The 12,596-nt window shown below is 44.1% G+C and overlaps 1 long non-coding RNA gene across 1 annotated transcript in view; it reads left to right on the forward strand.

The window, feature by feature from the left end:
- LOC122542167 overlaps positions 1-5,076 on the forward strand; it is a 14,088-nt gene extending 9,012 nt beyond the window's left edge. The window contains exon 4 of the long non-coding RNA XR_006309749.1: positions 3,192-5,076. This is a non-coding gene — a long non-coding RNA (uncharacterized LOC122542167). The remainder of the gene's footprint in view (positions 1-3,191) is intronic.
- Positions 5,077-12,596: the final 7,520 nt, after the last annotated feature.

A 12,596-nucleotide genomic window follows, 5' to 3' on the forward strand; every position in this document is an offset into this window, starting at 1 on the left:
TTGGGGGGGGGGGGGAGAAAAAGATGCCTCGCGCACGGTGTGATGTAGTCTTCTGAATGGGGAGTAGACTTAATAGAAAGCTCGGACTCCCAGAGGAAAAGGCATTGAATGGATTAACCGAATAATCAATTATCTGAACGAAATAGTGCCCACCCATCTTGTTCAGATAATCAAGGTTCCTCTGTACAATATTTAAAAGGCATCTGGATGGTTATACGAATAAGGAGGGATATGGGCCAAATGCTGGCAAATGGGACTAGATTAATTTAGGATATCTGGACAGCATAGACGAGTTGGCCTAAAGGATCTGTTTTCATGCTGTACATCTCTATGAATGGCTTATTGAATTCCCTTTTGAAAGCTTGCAACAAAATGTACCATCACCATTGACAACGAAAGTGAAAACTGCTGGAGAAACTCAGCAGGTCTGGCATCAGCTGTGAGGAGAAATCTGAGTTAACATTTTGACCCTCCAGTTCTGGACTAAAAACGTTAACTGTTTTCCTCTCCACAGATGCTGCCAGACCTGCTGAGTTTCTCCAGCTACCGTTTTAGATTTACAACTCTGTGTTTTCTTACCCTCAGCATACATGTAGGCAACTTGTTGCTGATCACAGAAGGTACTGCAGAAGTAGGCCTTGAACGCACAACCTTCACACTCAGAGACATCAGTACAACTGACTGAGCTAATTACTTATTAGTGGTAGTAAACAATCTCACAAGCACTATTTCAAAAACAAGCAGAGGATTCATCATGGCAGAGGATAACATTTATCTCTCAGTTACATCACAAAAAAACACAAATTATCTGGTCATAATTATATCTCCCTTTGTGGGAGATGACTTAGTACCAATAGGCTGCCACACTTGTGCACAACATTGACACTTCAAAACAGCAAAACTAGATGCATTAAAAAGTACTTTTTTAGCTGTGAAAAAACTCAGCACCATTCCATGGGTAAACAAGGCACCATACAAATGCAGTGTGTATTAAGCTAGAAGCATTTCCAAGTTAACTTAGAGTCATAGAGATGTACAGCATGGAAACAGACCCTTCGGTCCAACCCGTCCATGCCGACCAGATATCCCAACCAAATCTATCCCACCTGCCAGCACCCGGCCCATATCCCTCCAAACCCTTCCTATTCATATACCCATCCAAATACCTCTTAAATGTTGCAATTGTACCAGCCTCCACCACATCCTCTGGCAGCTCATTCCATACACGTACCACCCTCTGTGTGAAAAAGGTGCTGCTTAGGTCTCTTTTATATCTTTCCCCTCTCACATTAAACCTATGTCCTCTAGTTCTGGACTCCTCGACCCCAGGGAAAAGACTGTGTCTATTTAACCTATCTATGCCCCTCATAATTTTGTAAGCCTCTATAAGGTCACCCGTTAGCCTCCACACTCCAGGGAAAACAGCCCCAGCCTGTTCAACCTCTCCCTGTAGCTCAGATCCTCCAACCCTGGCAACATCCTTGTAAATCTTTTCTGAACCCTTTCAAGTTTCATAACATCTTTCCGATAGGAAGGAGACCAGAATTGCATGCAATATTCCAACAGTGGCCTAACCAATGTCCTGTACAGCCGCAACATGACCTCCCAACTCCTGTACTCAATACTCTGACCAATTAAGGAAAGCATACCAAATGCCTTCTTCATTATCCTATTTACCTGCGACTCCACTTTCAAGGAGCTATGAACCTGCACTCCAAGGTCTCTTTGTTCAGCAACAATCCCTAGGACCTTACCATTAAGTGTATAAGGCCTGCTAAGATTTGCTTTCCCAAAATGCAGCACCTCGCATTTATTTGAATTAAACTCCATCTGCCACTTCTCAGCCCATTGGCCCATCTGAGGTAACCCTCTTCGCTGTCCACTACACCTCTAATTTTGGTGTCATCTGCAAATTTACTAACTGTACCTCTTATGCTCACATCCAAATCAATTATGTAAATGACAAAAAGTAGAGGGCCCAGCACCGATCCTTGTGGCACTCCACTGGTCACAGCCCTCCAGTCTGAAAAACAACCCTCCACCACCACCCTCTGTCTTCTTTGAGCCACTTCTGTATCCAAATGGCTAGTTCTCCCTATATTCCATGAGAGTAACCTTGCTAATTGGTCTCCCATGGGGAACCTTGTCGAATGCCTTACTGAAGTCCATATAGATCACATCTACTGCTCTGCCCTCAATCTTCTTTGTTACTTCAAAAAAAAACTCAATCAAGTTTGTGAGACATGATTTCCCACGCACAAAGCCATGTTGACTATCCCGAATCAGTCCTTGCCTTTCTAAATACATGTACATCCTGTCCCTCAGGATTCCCTCTAACAACTTACCCACCGCCCAGGTCAGGCTCACTGGTCTATAGTTCCTTGGCTTGTCTTTACCACCCTTATGCAGTGGCACCATGTTTGCCAACCTCCAGTCTTCCGGCACCTCACCTGTGACTATCGATGATACAAATACTGATTCCTTTTTAAGTGCAATATACCTTCAAATGATCTCAGCTGTCTGGTAGCTGATTTAATGAGTGCCCCCAAGGACTGGGAGTCATGTGGAAATAATGGGGATACTGACCACATTCACAACCCACACACTGAGCATCAGCAGACAATTCAGGAAAACATCGAAGCCACAAATCCAGGCTAGAGCCTGGGTTGCTGCAAGCTGAGCCACGATTCACAGATCCTGGCACTCCCTGCTTTAAATTCCCAGCAATTGTTAACGTGCATAAGTAGGTCATTCAGCCCATTGATCTTGCTCCAGTTCCCTCCCTTAGTGCTAATCTCCTGTCCTTTCTCCCCATATCCCTGCACATCATTTCTATCCAAATAACCATCCAACATCGTCTTAAATACCTCACTTGAACCTGCCTCTGCCTCATTTCTCAGGCAGTGCATTCTATATCCTGTGTTAAGAAACTTTTTCTTTGCTTCACCCTTGCTTTATTTGCACATCACTTGAGATCCACGCACTGTCATAGTGTCATAGAGATGTACAGCATGGAAACAGACACTTCGGTCCAACTTATCCACGCCTACCAGATATCCCAACCCAATCTTGTCCCACTTGGCACACCAGGCCCATATCCCTCCAAACCCTTCTATTTATCCAGATGCCTTTTAAATGTTGCAATTGTACTAGCCTCCACTATTCCTCTGACATTCTTTTATCTTTGCAAGTGGGAACAGCTTCTCTCTGTGGCTCTGTCCAGCCCACTCATGATTGTCCAGGACCCTGGCCTCCATAAGACTGACCGACTTCCAGACTTTGTCAGAAGAAGTTGCCCCACAACTGTGCCAGAAAATCAAAGGCAAAAGACCTCCTGGAATATATCCAACCAAGTTGGCAACCTTACAGGGTGTGATGATCAATATTACACAGCATCTGGTATATTTCTGAAACAAATAATCAGCTGTAAGTGACATTTGACATTAAACATACAAATCACACAGGTCACTCCACATGGCATTAAACATGCAGGTCACTCAATGTGACATTTATCACACCAGTCACTGTGACATTAAACACACAGGTCACTCTAAATTTGGTATGGTCATTAACTTGACACTAAAAAGGGAAACATTAATGTTTGGCATAATTCATGCTGTATTTAATAAATAAAAAAGAATGCGACCCTAATAAAATAATGCTTTCATAACTCAATAAGACCATATGACATAGTAGGCCATTCAGCCCATCGAGTCAGCTCCAGCATTCGACAGGATTGTGGCTGATTTGATAATCCTCAACTCCACTTTCCTGTCTTTTCCCCTTCCTGAGCCCCACAGCAGGATGGGAGGGAGAAAACAATAAGGCGGGTACAAATTCTACACTGTGAAATTGGGAATGCACACAGGGAACTGAGGAGGATAGGAAGGGAAGAAACTTTAAACTGTTTAGCAAGTTAGGAGCAGGGTCTGAGCAAAATGCTCAAGAAGGAGAAAGGAGTGGAGGAAGACAGAGGGACAAAAGCCCTCACAGGTCAGCTGGAGAGAAGAATGTTTCCCCCGTCACTTTAACGGGATTAAAACATTCTGTGCCAACTCCCTGTTTATCCTCTAGTATCAGTACAGCACCCCTAATTGTCATGGTTGTATATTTTCTTTACCTAACTAAAATATCACAGTATTAATGGTTTAATTGGCTTTACGTTTTGAAAGCTGTGAGAAACAGCAGTCTTTAATTGAGGTTATTACGTCATTGGTGAATTCGAAAATGTGACTTTTAGATTGTTTAATGGAACAGTTAGGATCATTGTCAACAAGAGTTATACTGGGAATTGTGGGAATATGCAACAGTAATTGTGCATGTGTCTTTGATTGACTTTCAAAAGAGATTATGAAAGGAACAACTGAGTTGGAAATGATCCATAGTAAGTTAGCCTACGGTGACCATTTGTGTGTTTTACAGTTGAAGAAAGAAAGTAGAAAGCTGCAGGAATTAGTAAAAGAGCTGCAGGATAAAAATGCTTACCTATTGGAAAGCACTATACCTCATACTAGGAAAAGGCTGCACATAGAGCCAACACTGTGACTGGTAAAAGTGGATGTTCATGTTGAAATGGACTTAGAAAAAAATCAAAACATGCCCAATAGAAATCTGTGCTGGGGCTATTATCTTGCAAGACCTTGAGAATATTGTTGACAGTGCTTCCCCAATGTTTCATCCATGTGTAGTGAGACACAGCTAGTGTGTAATGTCACCCATGAGCCAGAAGGACAAAGGAATAGGACCCTTAGGCACAGTTAGAGACAGGATCAACAAATCTCTTATCCCCAGTAAAGTTAAAGAAATTTTTTGAAAACTGGATTGTATTCACAGAGAATTACCGTGGCAGTTACAAGGAGAACATCCGTTACATTTGACTGAGATCAGTGCTCAAGCGAGTAGCCCGAAAGCATCATTGTTTCAAAACTTCCAAATCCTTACAAACTTTAAAATGTCTTTTTAAGCTGCAGAAAAGATGTGTGAAACAATGGTTTAGTCATTTCTGTCAATGATTTGGATGTGAACATAGAAGGTATGGTTAGTAAGTTTGCAGATGACACCAAAATTGGAGGTGTGGTGGACAGCGAAGAAGGTTACCTCAGATTACAACAGGATCTTGATCAGATGGGTCAATGGACCAAAGAGTGGCAGATAGAATTTAATTTAGATAAATGTCAGGTATTGCATTTTGCAAGGGCAAATCAGGGCAGGACTTATACACTTAAATGGTAATGTCCTGTGGAGAGTTGCTGAACAAAGACCTTGGACTGCAGGTTCATAGCTCCTTGAAATTGGAGTTGCAGGTGGACAAAGGTAGTAAAGGCAGCAAATGGCTTACACAAGATGGCTGAAGAGAAATGATCAGCGATGAGGAGCAATTTCCTCAGAGGGTAGTTATGCTGTGCAATTCTTTTTCTCAGAGGCCTGGTTTCTTAAGTAGACTGAAAGCGGAGATAGATTTTTAATCAGCAAGGGAATCAAGTTTTATGGGGAAAGTACAAGGAAGTGGAATTGAATCTGATCTGACTTCTTCAAAACTATTCGTGGCTTCATTTCTGAAGGGGTTCGCACAGTGGCTCAGTGCTAAGCGCTGCTGCCTCACAGTGCCACACACCCAGGTTCATTTCTAGCCTAGGGCATCTGTTCTCCCTGTGCCTGCTTGGGTTTCCTCAGGATGTTCCAGTTTCCTCCCACATTCGAAAGATGTGCAGGATAGATGGATTGGCCATAGTGTCCAGAAATGTGTAGATTAGCCACGGGAAATGAAAGGATAGGGTTGGGGGGTGGAGGGGAAAGAGTCTGGGTGGGATGCTCTCCAGAGAGTGGGTGTGGACTTGACAAGCCAAATGGTCTGTTTCTACACTGTAGGGGATCTATAATAGGAATCATATGAGACTTGAAATGTTAACTCTATTTCTGACTCACCAGACGTGCTGAGTTTCTCCAGCACTTTGTTTTTATGACTCCTCCCCTTCCTGTGCTCAACGAGACCCCCAGCTGTTCAGATGCCCATGAAATAGTTAGCTGAGAAAGAGCAGCAATTTTAAAGCCAGGTCAGTCCTGCCATAGGGTCACAGTGCTGTGTGGATGGAAACCAAATTTAAATCCAGACCTATGGAAATATCGTTTCTGTGAAAAACCCAGCTATTAAAATGATCTCCATTGACCTTTCACCTGGAGTCCTCCGTAGACCGAGTTCATCTGAAACTGCCCATATTTCAATCCAGTCCTGTTCACTCTGAGTCCTTCAGTGGCACCCAGTCCAGAGACACTGCTGTTCCAAAAACCCTTCTTTTCAGATCCCAGGCAATGGGAGGAGAAGGTGGTCAGAAGGACGGAACGTAGAGAGGATAGAGAAAGGATTCAGGAGAAGTTGGGGATGGGGGAGAAGTGTCAGGAAAGGATGGGAGTGGGAAGGATGTGAAAAAGATGGACAAATGTTTGGAGAGAGGATTCGGGGGTGGGGGTGGGAGAAGGGTGAAAAGGGGATAGTGGTCAGAAGGGTTCCAAGAGGATGGAGGTGGGGAACGGATGGGGGAGAAGTGTAGGGAGAAGATGGGGGAAGGTGAAGAGAAATAGAATAGAAATGTATTGTCACATGCACTTGCACACGAAAAATAGTGAAACTGTTTAAAAGGTACCTCACCATGACACCTGCATCAATGACAGAAATCATACAAAATAATAAAAAGAACAAAATTAAGACAGTTCATCACAGTTAAATAACGGCTCCTTGGGGAAAACTGGATAAGGGATGATGGAATACCTTGAAGACACAGCCGGGAGGAGACTTCACGCCAGGCCACTAGATACTAGGCCAGAAGCCTCCTCCAAAGAAAACTGCCATACCGGACTGATACTGCTACTCCTGCACAAGACCACCAGCTAGGCCCTGGAACACCTGGACACCAAAACCAAAGAAGACCGCCACACAGGTACAAAGCCTCCATCCCAGGACAAGACTGCCAGACTGCTACACCGGCCCCAAACCATTGCACCAGGGGACCGTCGCACCGGGAGACCGCCTTAACGGGCCCAGACCATCTTTCTCCTCTTTCAGGCACCTAGGCCAAGTTACGAACTTGGAGCCTCAGCCTAGCCTGCAAGTCCAGGCCAGGGGAGCCAGCCCTGTTCCTCAGTCACCGGGTGACCCTGGTCTAGGATGAAGCCATGTCTGGCTCGTTGTGGCATTGCTTTCTTTTTGTTTAGGCATCCAGCAAATAAAAGAGAAAGAACAAAGAAAAACAGCAAAAGTAAAAAGCAGCAAGAGAAAAGAAAGAAAGCCGATGGGAGGGGACGAGCGCAAAGCTCAGCTCCCCTAGTCTGCTGCCCTCTTGAACAATAAGACTACAATAGAATAGAGAGGATGGGGTGGGAACATTGAAGGTGGAGGGAGACGATGACCAGTATTCCAATATAATCCGTTCTTTTATTGAAGATTTCAGCATCTACTAAGGTTTGAGTGGTGGAGGTTGACTCTGACCGACCACCTGTGCACATTGCTTCGTCAGGCCCTGCGGTGAGAAAGAGAGACACTACTGTAAAACGTTGACCACACTTCCCTCTCTTCTACAGTTCAACAGCGCAGACAGACTCAGTGCTACTGGGGGAGAGGGGCTGCAGAAAAGAACCAGAAAGAAGTGGCACTCCCACTTTTTGGCAAAGATGTCTTGCCAAGACGTGGGCACAAAAAAAAAATCACAGGGGCCTAGTTGAAGAACAATGTGGAGACTTGGCCGACATTTGTGTATAGACCATTCAAGTACAGATCAGGTTTGAACTGAGTGAAGAGCAGAATGGCTCAAGCGGCTGAATGGCCTCCTCTGTTTCCTCTGAAGTAGGAATCCTTCCCAAACATTCCCTTTATACTGTCCAGAGAGTTGGAAACTACTAAATTGCATGTTCTTCTTTCACTTTGTGAAAGACTTCAGGTCATGGCTGTTGGCTAAAGTACAGCTGGTACTCACCTGTATCTTGGCCATCTGCTTGGCCAGTTTCTCCCTCAGCTCTAGGAGGATCACTGCCTTGCGAACTCTGATTAAGCGCTCGGCACCTTCCTCGATGCCCGTGTAGCTGTGCAAGACGTGAGGAGACTCAATGCTGTATAGCTGTCACCCCGAAAAGAGACAAAAAAGAAAGGCAACTCTTGTTTTTTTTCTGGAACTTTTTATTTTGGCTGGAAGAACAAAAAAATGTATTGTCAACATGATGAGAGATTGCAGAGGGATCGGGGTGTTCCAGTGTGTGAATCACAAAGGGAGAGTAAGTAGCTACAGCAATTAATTGGAAAAAAATAAAATTTTATTAGCTTTATCATGAGGGGAATTGATTACAAAATTAGGAAGGTTACGCATCAGTTACACAGGGCACTGGTGAGATGGTAACTGGAGTACTGGGTACAGTACTGGGCAGCCTATGTAGGAAAGATGCAAGTTCGTTGGCAGTTGAGAGTGTTTACAACGCCAATACCTGGAGTGAGTGGGTTGTCTTACAAGGAAAGATTGGACAGGATAGACCTATATCCTCTAGAGTTTTGAAGAATAAATGGCAACTCAATCGAAACAAAGTCCTGAATGATTTGGAGTGTGGAGAGGATGTTTCTTCTTATGGAGAATCAAAAATTAGGGGTCATTGTTTCACAATTAGAGTTCACCCTTTTACGACAGAGTGGAGGAGAATTTTTTTCTCTCAGAGGATCAGGAGGCTTCAAAACTCTCATCTTGAAGAACGTTATTAAGGCTGAGGTAGATAGATTATTGTTAACCAAGGAGGTGAAAAGTTATCAGAGGTTGTGGGAGTTGAAGTGACAGTCCAGCTATCGTCTTCATAAATGGTGGAGCAGGTTCAATGGGCGAAATGGCATTTTTCCTGCTTCATGTTTGTATGTTTCGTACAACCACAATTTGTGCCTTTAACTGAATAAAATGTTTTCAAAGTAATTTATAGGAATGAGTTCCGAACAAAATTTGACACTGAGGCATTATCAGAACAGATGACCAAAACTCGAGGGCATAGATTTAAATGAGAAGGGAAAGATATAAAAAGGATCTAAGGGGTAACCTTTTCACACAGAGGGTGATGCGTGTATGAAAGGAAGTAGTGAAGTGGAGTACAATCTCAACATTTAAAAAGACATCTGGATGGGTGTATGAATAGGGAGGGTTAAGAGGGATATGGGCAAATTGTGGCAAATGGCACCAGGTCAGATTGGGAAGTCTGGTCAGTGCAGATGAGTGCTGTATGACTCTAATGACCAGAGACTTGGTCAAACTGGTAGGTTTGAAGGAACGTTTTGAAACAGACAGTGAGGCAAATTCTGGAATCTACCCCAGCACGAACAGGGATCAAACCGCATGCAATTGGCACCAATCTGATTCAAGCTGGTCTTTCAGCCCATCTCGGGGGTCAGAGTTGCTATGGCATTGTACACTTTTACATACATGTTGTTGTCAGGAGCAGTGTTCCTCTGAGCTGTATGTGTGGCAATACAACTGCTTCGAGGTTCTTTATACACCAATGCCTTGATTTCTGGTTTCAAACGCATTGACCTATGAGGTCCACACACCGAGACAGAAATCAAGAGGGATTATTAGATAGTGAGGGTAAAGGCTGCTATATCCTGTCCCTCTCACACCTCATTAAAAATCTCTCCCATTCTTACCATCCCCACTGGGGGCATTTGCAGCTCATTGTCTTTGGTACTTGCCCTGGACGATCAAGTCCTGGAGGTGGACTTAAGCCCAAAGCTTCTGGATCAGAGTGTAGGGACAGTCCCATTGCACCAGACGTCCGCACATCAAATGTCACTAATAGAATTCATCCCTGGATGACAGCCTAGAGCTAACAGCACTGCAAAAGCACGTTCACCGCATGGGTTGCCCTGGTTCTAGAAAACCATTCACTGCTATTTCCTCAAGGAGATTGTTCCTGGGATATGGATTGCAGGCAATGAATTAATCACAGACAACAGGATTACTATAGAGCAGAAGCAGCCCAATCAGCCCATCCTGCCTACACCGGTGCCAATCTCCTGCCTTTTCCCTGTATCCCTGCACATTGAATGTGGGAAAATAACCAATTCATTACAATTCAGGTTCCTTGAAAATTATACAGTTATAGTGTCCAGGCTAGACAAATGCAGGGTTATGGGGATAGAGTGGTATGTTCTTCAAAGGGTTGGTGCAGACTCAATAGGCTGAATGGCCTCTTTCCGCACTGTAGGGGTTCTACGATTCAATAAACAGGTTGACCCGTGATTCATCAAAGAGCCAGTGATCTGAATGGCCTCCTCCTGTGCTGTGAAAAAAGTGATTCTGTGAATCCAGTCCCTTGTCAGCGAACATTGCGATGTGCCAGTGTCTCACCATTGCCCAGCTTTAGGCACACATATTACGCTGCCCTGCCCTCTGCTTACCATCATTTCCGTCTCTGTCATCTGCTTAATGTTGAGGCAGTCGTCCTCGAGCTGCTGCTTCCATTCAAAGTCTTCGACCAACTGAAAACCGGAAAGCAAGCAAGAAATCAGATCTACATCCCAGACCACAGATTCCGGAGAATTGACCCCGATCATCTTAACGGTTAAAAAGGTGTTGTACTGGCTAACTACACTAATAGACCAAGTGGCTGCATTCCCTTGGAAGGAGGGTCTGGAAAATGATGGACAAAAGGACCAAGGGTCAGAAGAAATTAGTTTTAGAAATCTCAACCCTGAAGGATGCTCGGTCACCGAGTGTATTCGAGATTTGGATTAATAGATAGTTGGGCATGAAATGGAGTTCAAAGATTAGTTGTGACTGTATTATCATAGAATCCTTACAGTGTGGAAGCAGGCCATTCAGCCCATTGAATCCACACCGACCCTCTTAAGGGCATTCCCTCCAAACCCATCCGTGTAACCCTGCATTTCCCATGGCCAATCCACCCAGCCTGCACGTCCCTGGACACTTTAGCATGACCAATCCACCTAACCTGCATATCTTTGGATTGTAGGAGGAAACCACCACAGACACGAGGAGAACGTGCAAACTTCACACAGACAGTCACTGGAGGGTGGATCAAACCCAGGTCCCTGACATTGTGAGGCAGCAGTGTTGACCACTGTTCAATCCCATTAAATGGTGGAGTGTTATTGAGTGGCCAGATGCAATTTTTTTTTATATGTCAAGTGTTTGGCAATGAGCAAATGGTTCATCAAACCCATTCCATTTTCATTAGCAAGCTATAGCTCAGACCTCTGTCCATCCTCAACATCCACCTCAACTCCTACCATCCACTCACCCAGCAATCACCTGGGTACAGAAAGAAACCATTTGGCCCTTCCTCTTTGCACTGTCCCCTCCCCCCACAAAAACGACCGAGGCAACCTAATCCCACTTTCTATCTCTTGATCTATAGCCTGTGTCTCCTGGGAGACAGGAACTAAAACACAAGTGACAGCACAAACATGCCTTCCCCATTGTGTTTACTTCATCTGAACTGATCAATGTGGCTTCAATTCTTTTCTGCTTCATTTTATTTTTAATCTAGCCTCTATTTAAATATATCTATTAATCTCTGAGGAGTGAGAAACTCTTCATAAAGAATCTAACCATCGCCCCTTGACATTCAATGGCATCACCATCACTGAATTCCCCCACTATCATCATCTGGAAACTGAACTGAGCTAACATATAAATACATTGGCTGCAAGGGCAGGTCAGCGCTAGGAATCCTGCAACAAGGTGGAAGCAACTCACCTCCTGTCTCCCCAAAGCCTGTTCCCTATCTACAGGAGTGTGATAGAATACCCCCCACTTGCCTGGGTGAGTGCAGCTCCTACAACACTCAAGAAGCTCAAAACCATCCAGGTCAAAGCAAACTGCTTGATTGGTAATGTGGCTGGGGCCTGCAATCGCTAAGGTCTACAATTTTATATGTTTGCATTTTATTTCCATTTCAATTGCTCTTCCGTATTGAATTTCTAGAAGTGAGTTTGTGGACATCGATTTAAAATTAAGTGTGATTGTGCTTTGATGAAGTCAAGTAATTAATCAATTATGTAAACAATCAGCAGTAACGCTACTAACTGTGGCTTTGTTTCTTCCCAAGGATTGCTTTACTTAAACTTTCATGTTATCCAAATCAAGGCATGTTCAAAGCTGGAACAGAGGGATTTGAAAGTCCTTGTCCATGAATTAGGAAAAGTTAGTATCCAAGTTCAAGATGGTTATTAGAGAAGGCAAATGGAATTTGAAAGATGTTGTTAAACTTGAAAGGGTGCAGAGAGGATTTACAAAGGATGTTACCAGGGTGGAAGGGTTTGAGCTACAGGGAGAGGCTGAATAGACTGGGGTGATTTTCCCTGGAGGAAGAGGCATGATCTTACAGAGGTTTATAAAATCATGATTAAGGTGTGCACTTGCAATGCAAAGGCATGCAAGGCTATGTGAAAGTGGGATTTGAATAGCCAAGTGGTTGTTTTTGACTGGGGAGAAAGTGAGGTCTGCAGATGCTGGAGGTCAGAGCTGAAAATGTGTTGCTTGAACAGCGCAGCAGGTCAGGCAGCATCCAGGGAACAGGAGAATCGACGTTTCGGGCATAAGCCCTTCTTCAGGAAT

This window comes from Chiloscyllium plagiosum, chromosome 39 (assembly GCF_004010195.1).
Source record: "Chiloscyllium plagiosum isolate BGI_BamShark_2017 chromosome 39, ASM401019v2, whole genome shotgun sequence".
Classification (NCBI taxonomy): Eukaryota; Metazoa; Chordata; class Chondrichthyes; order Orectolobiformes; family Hemiscylliidae; genus Chiloscyllium; species Chiloscyllium plagiosum.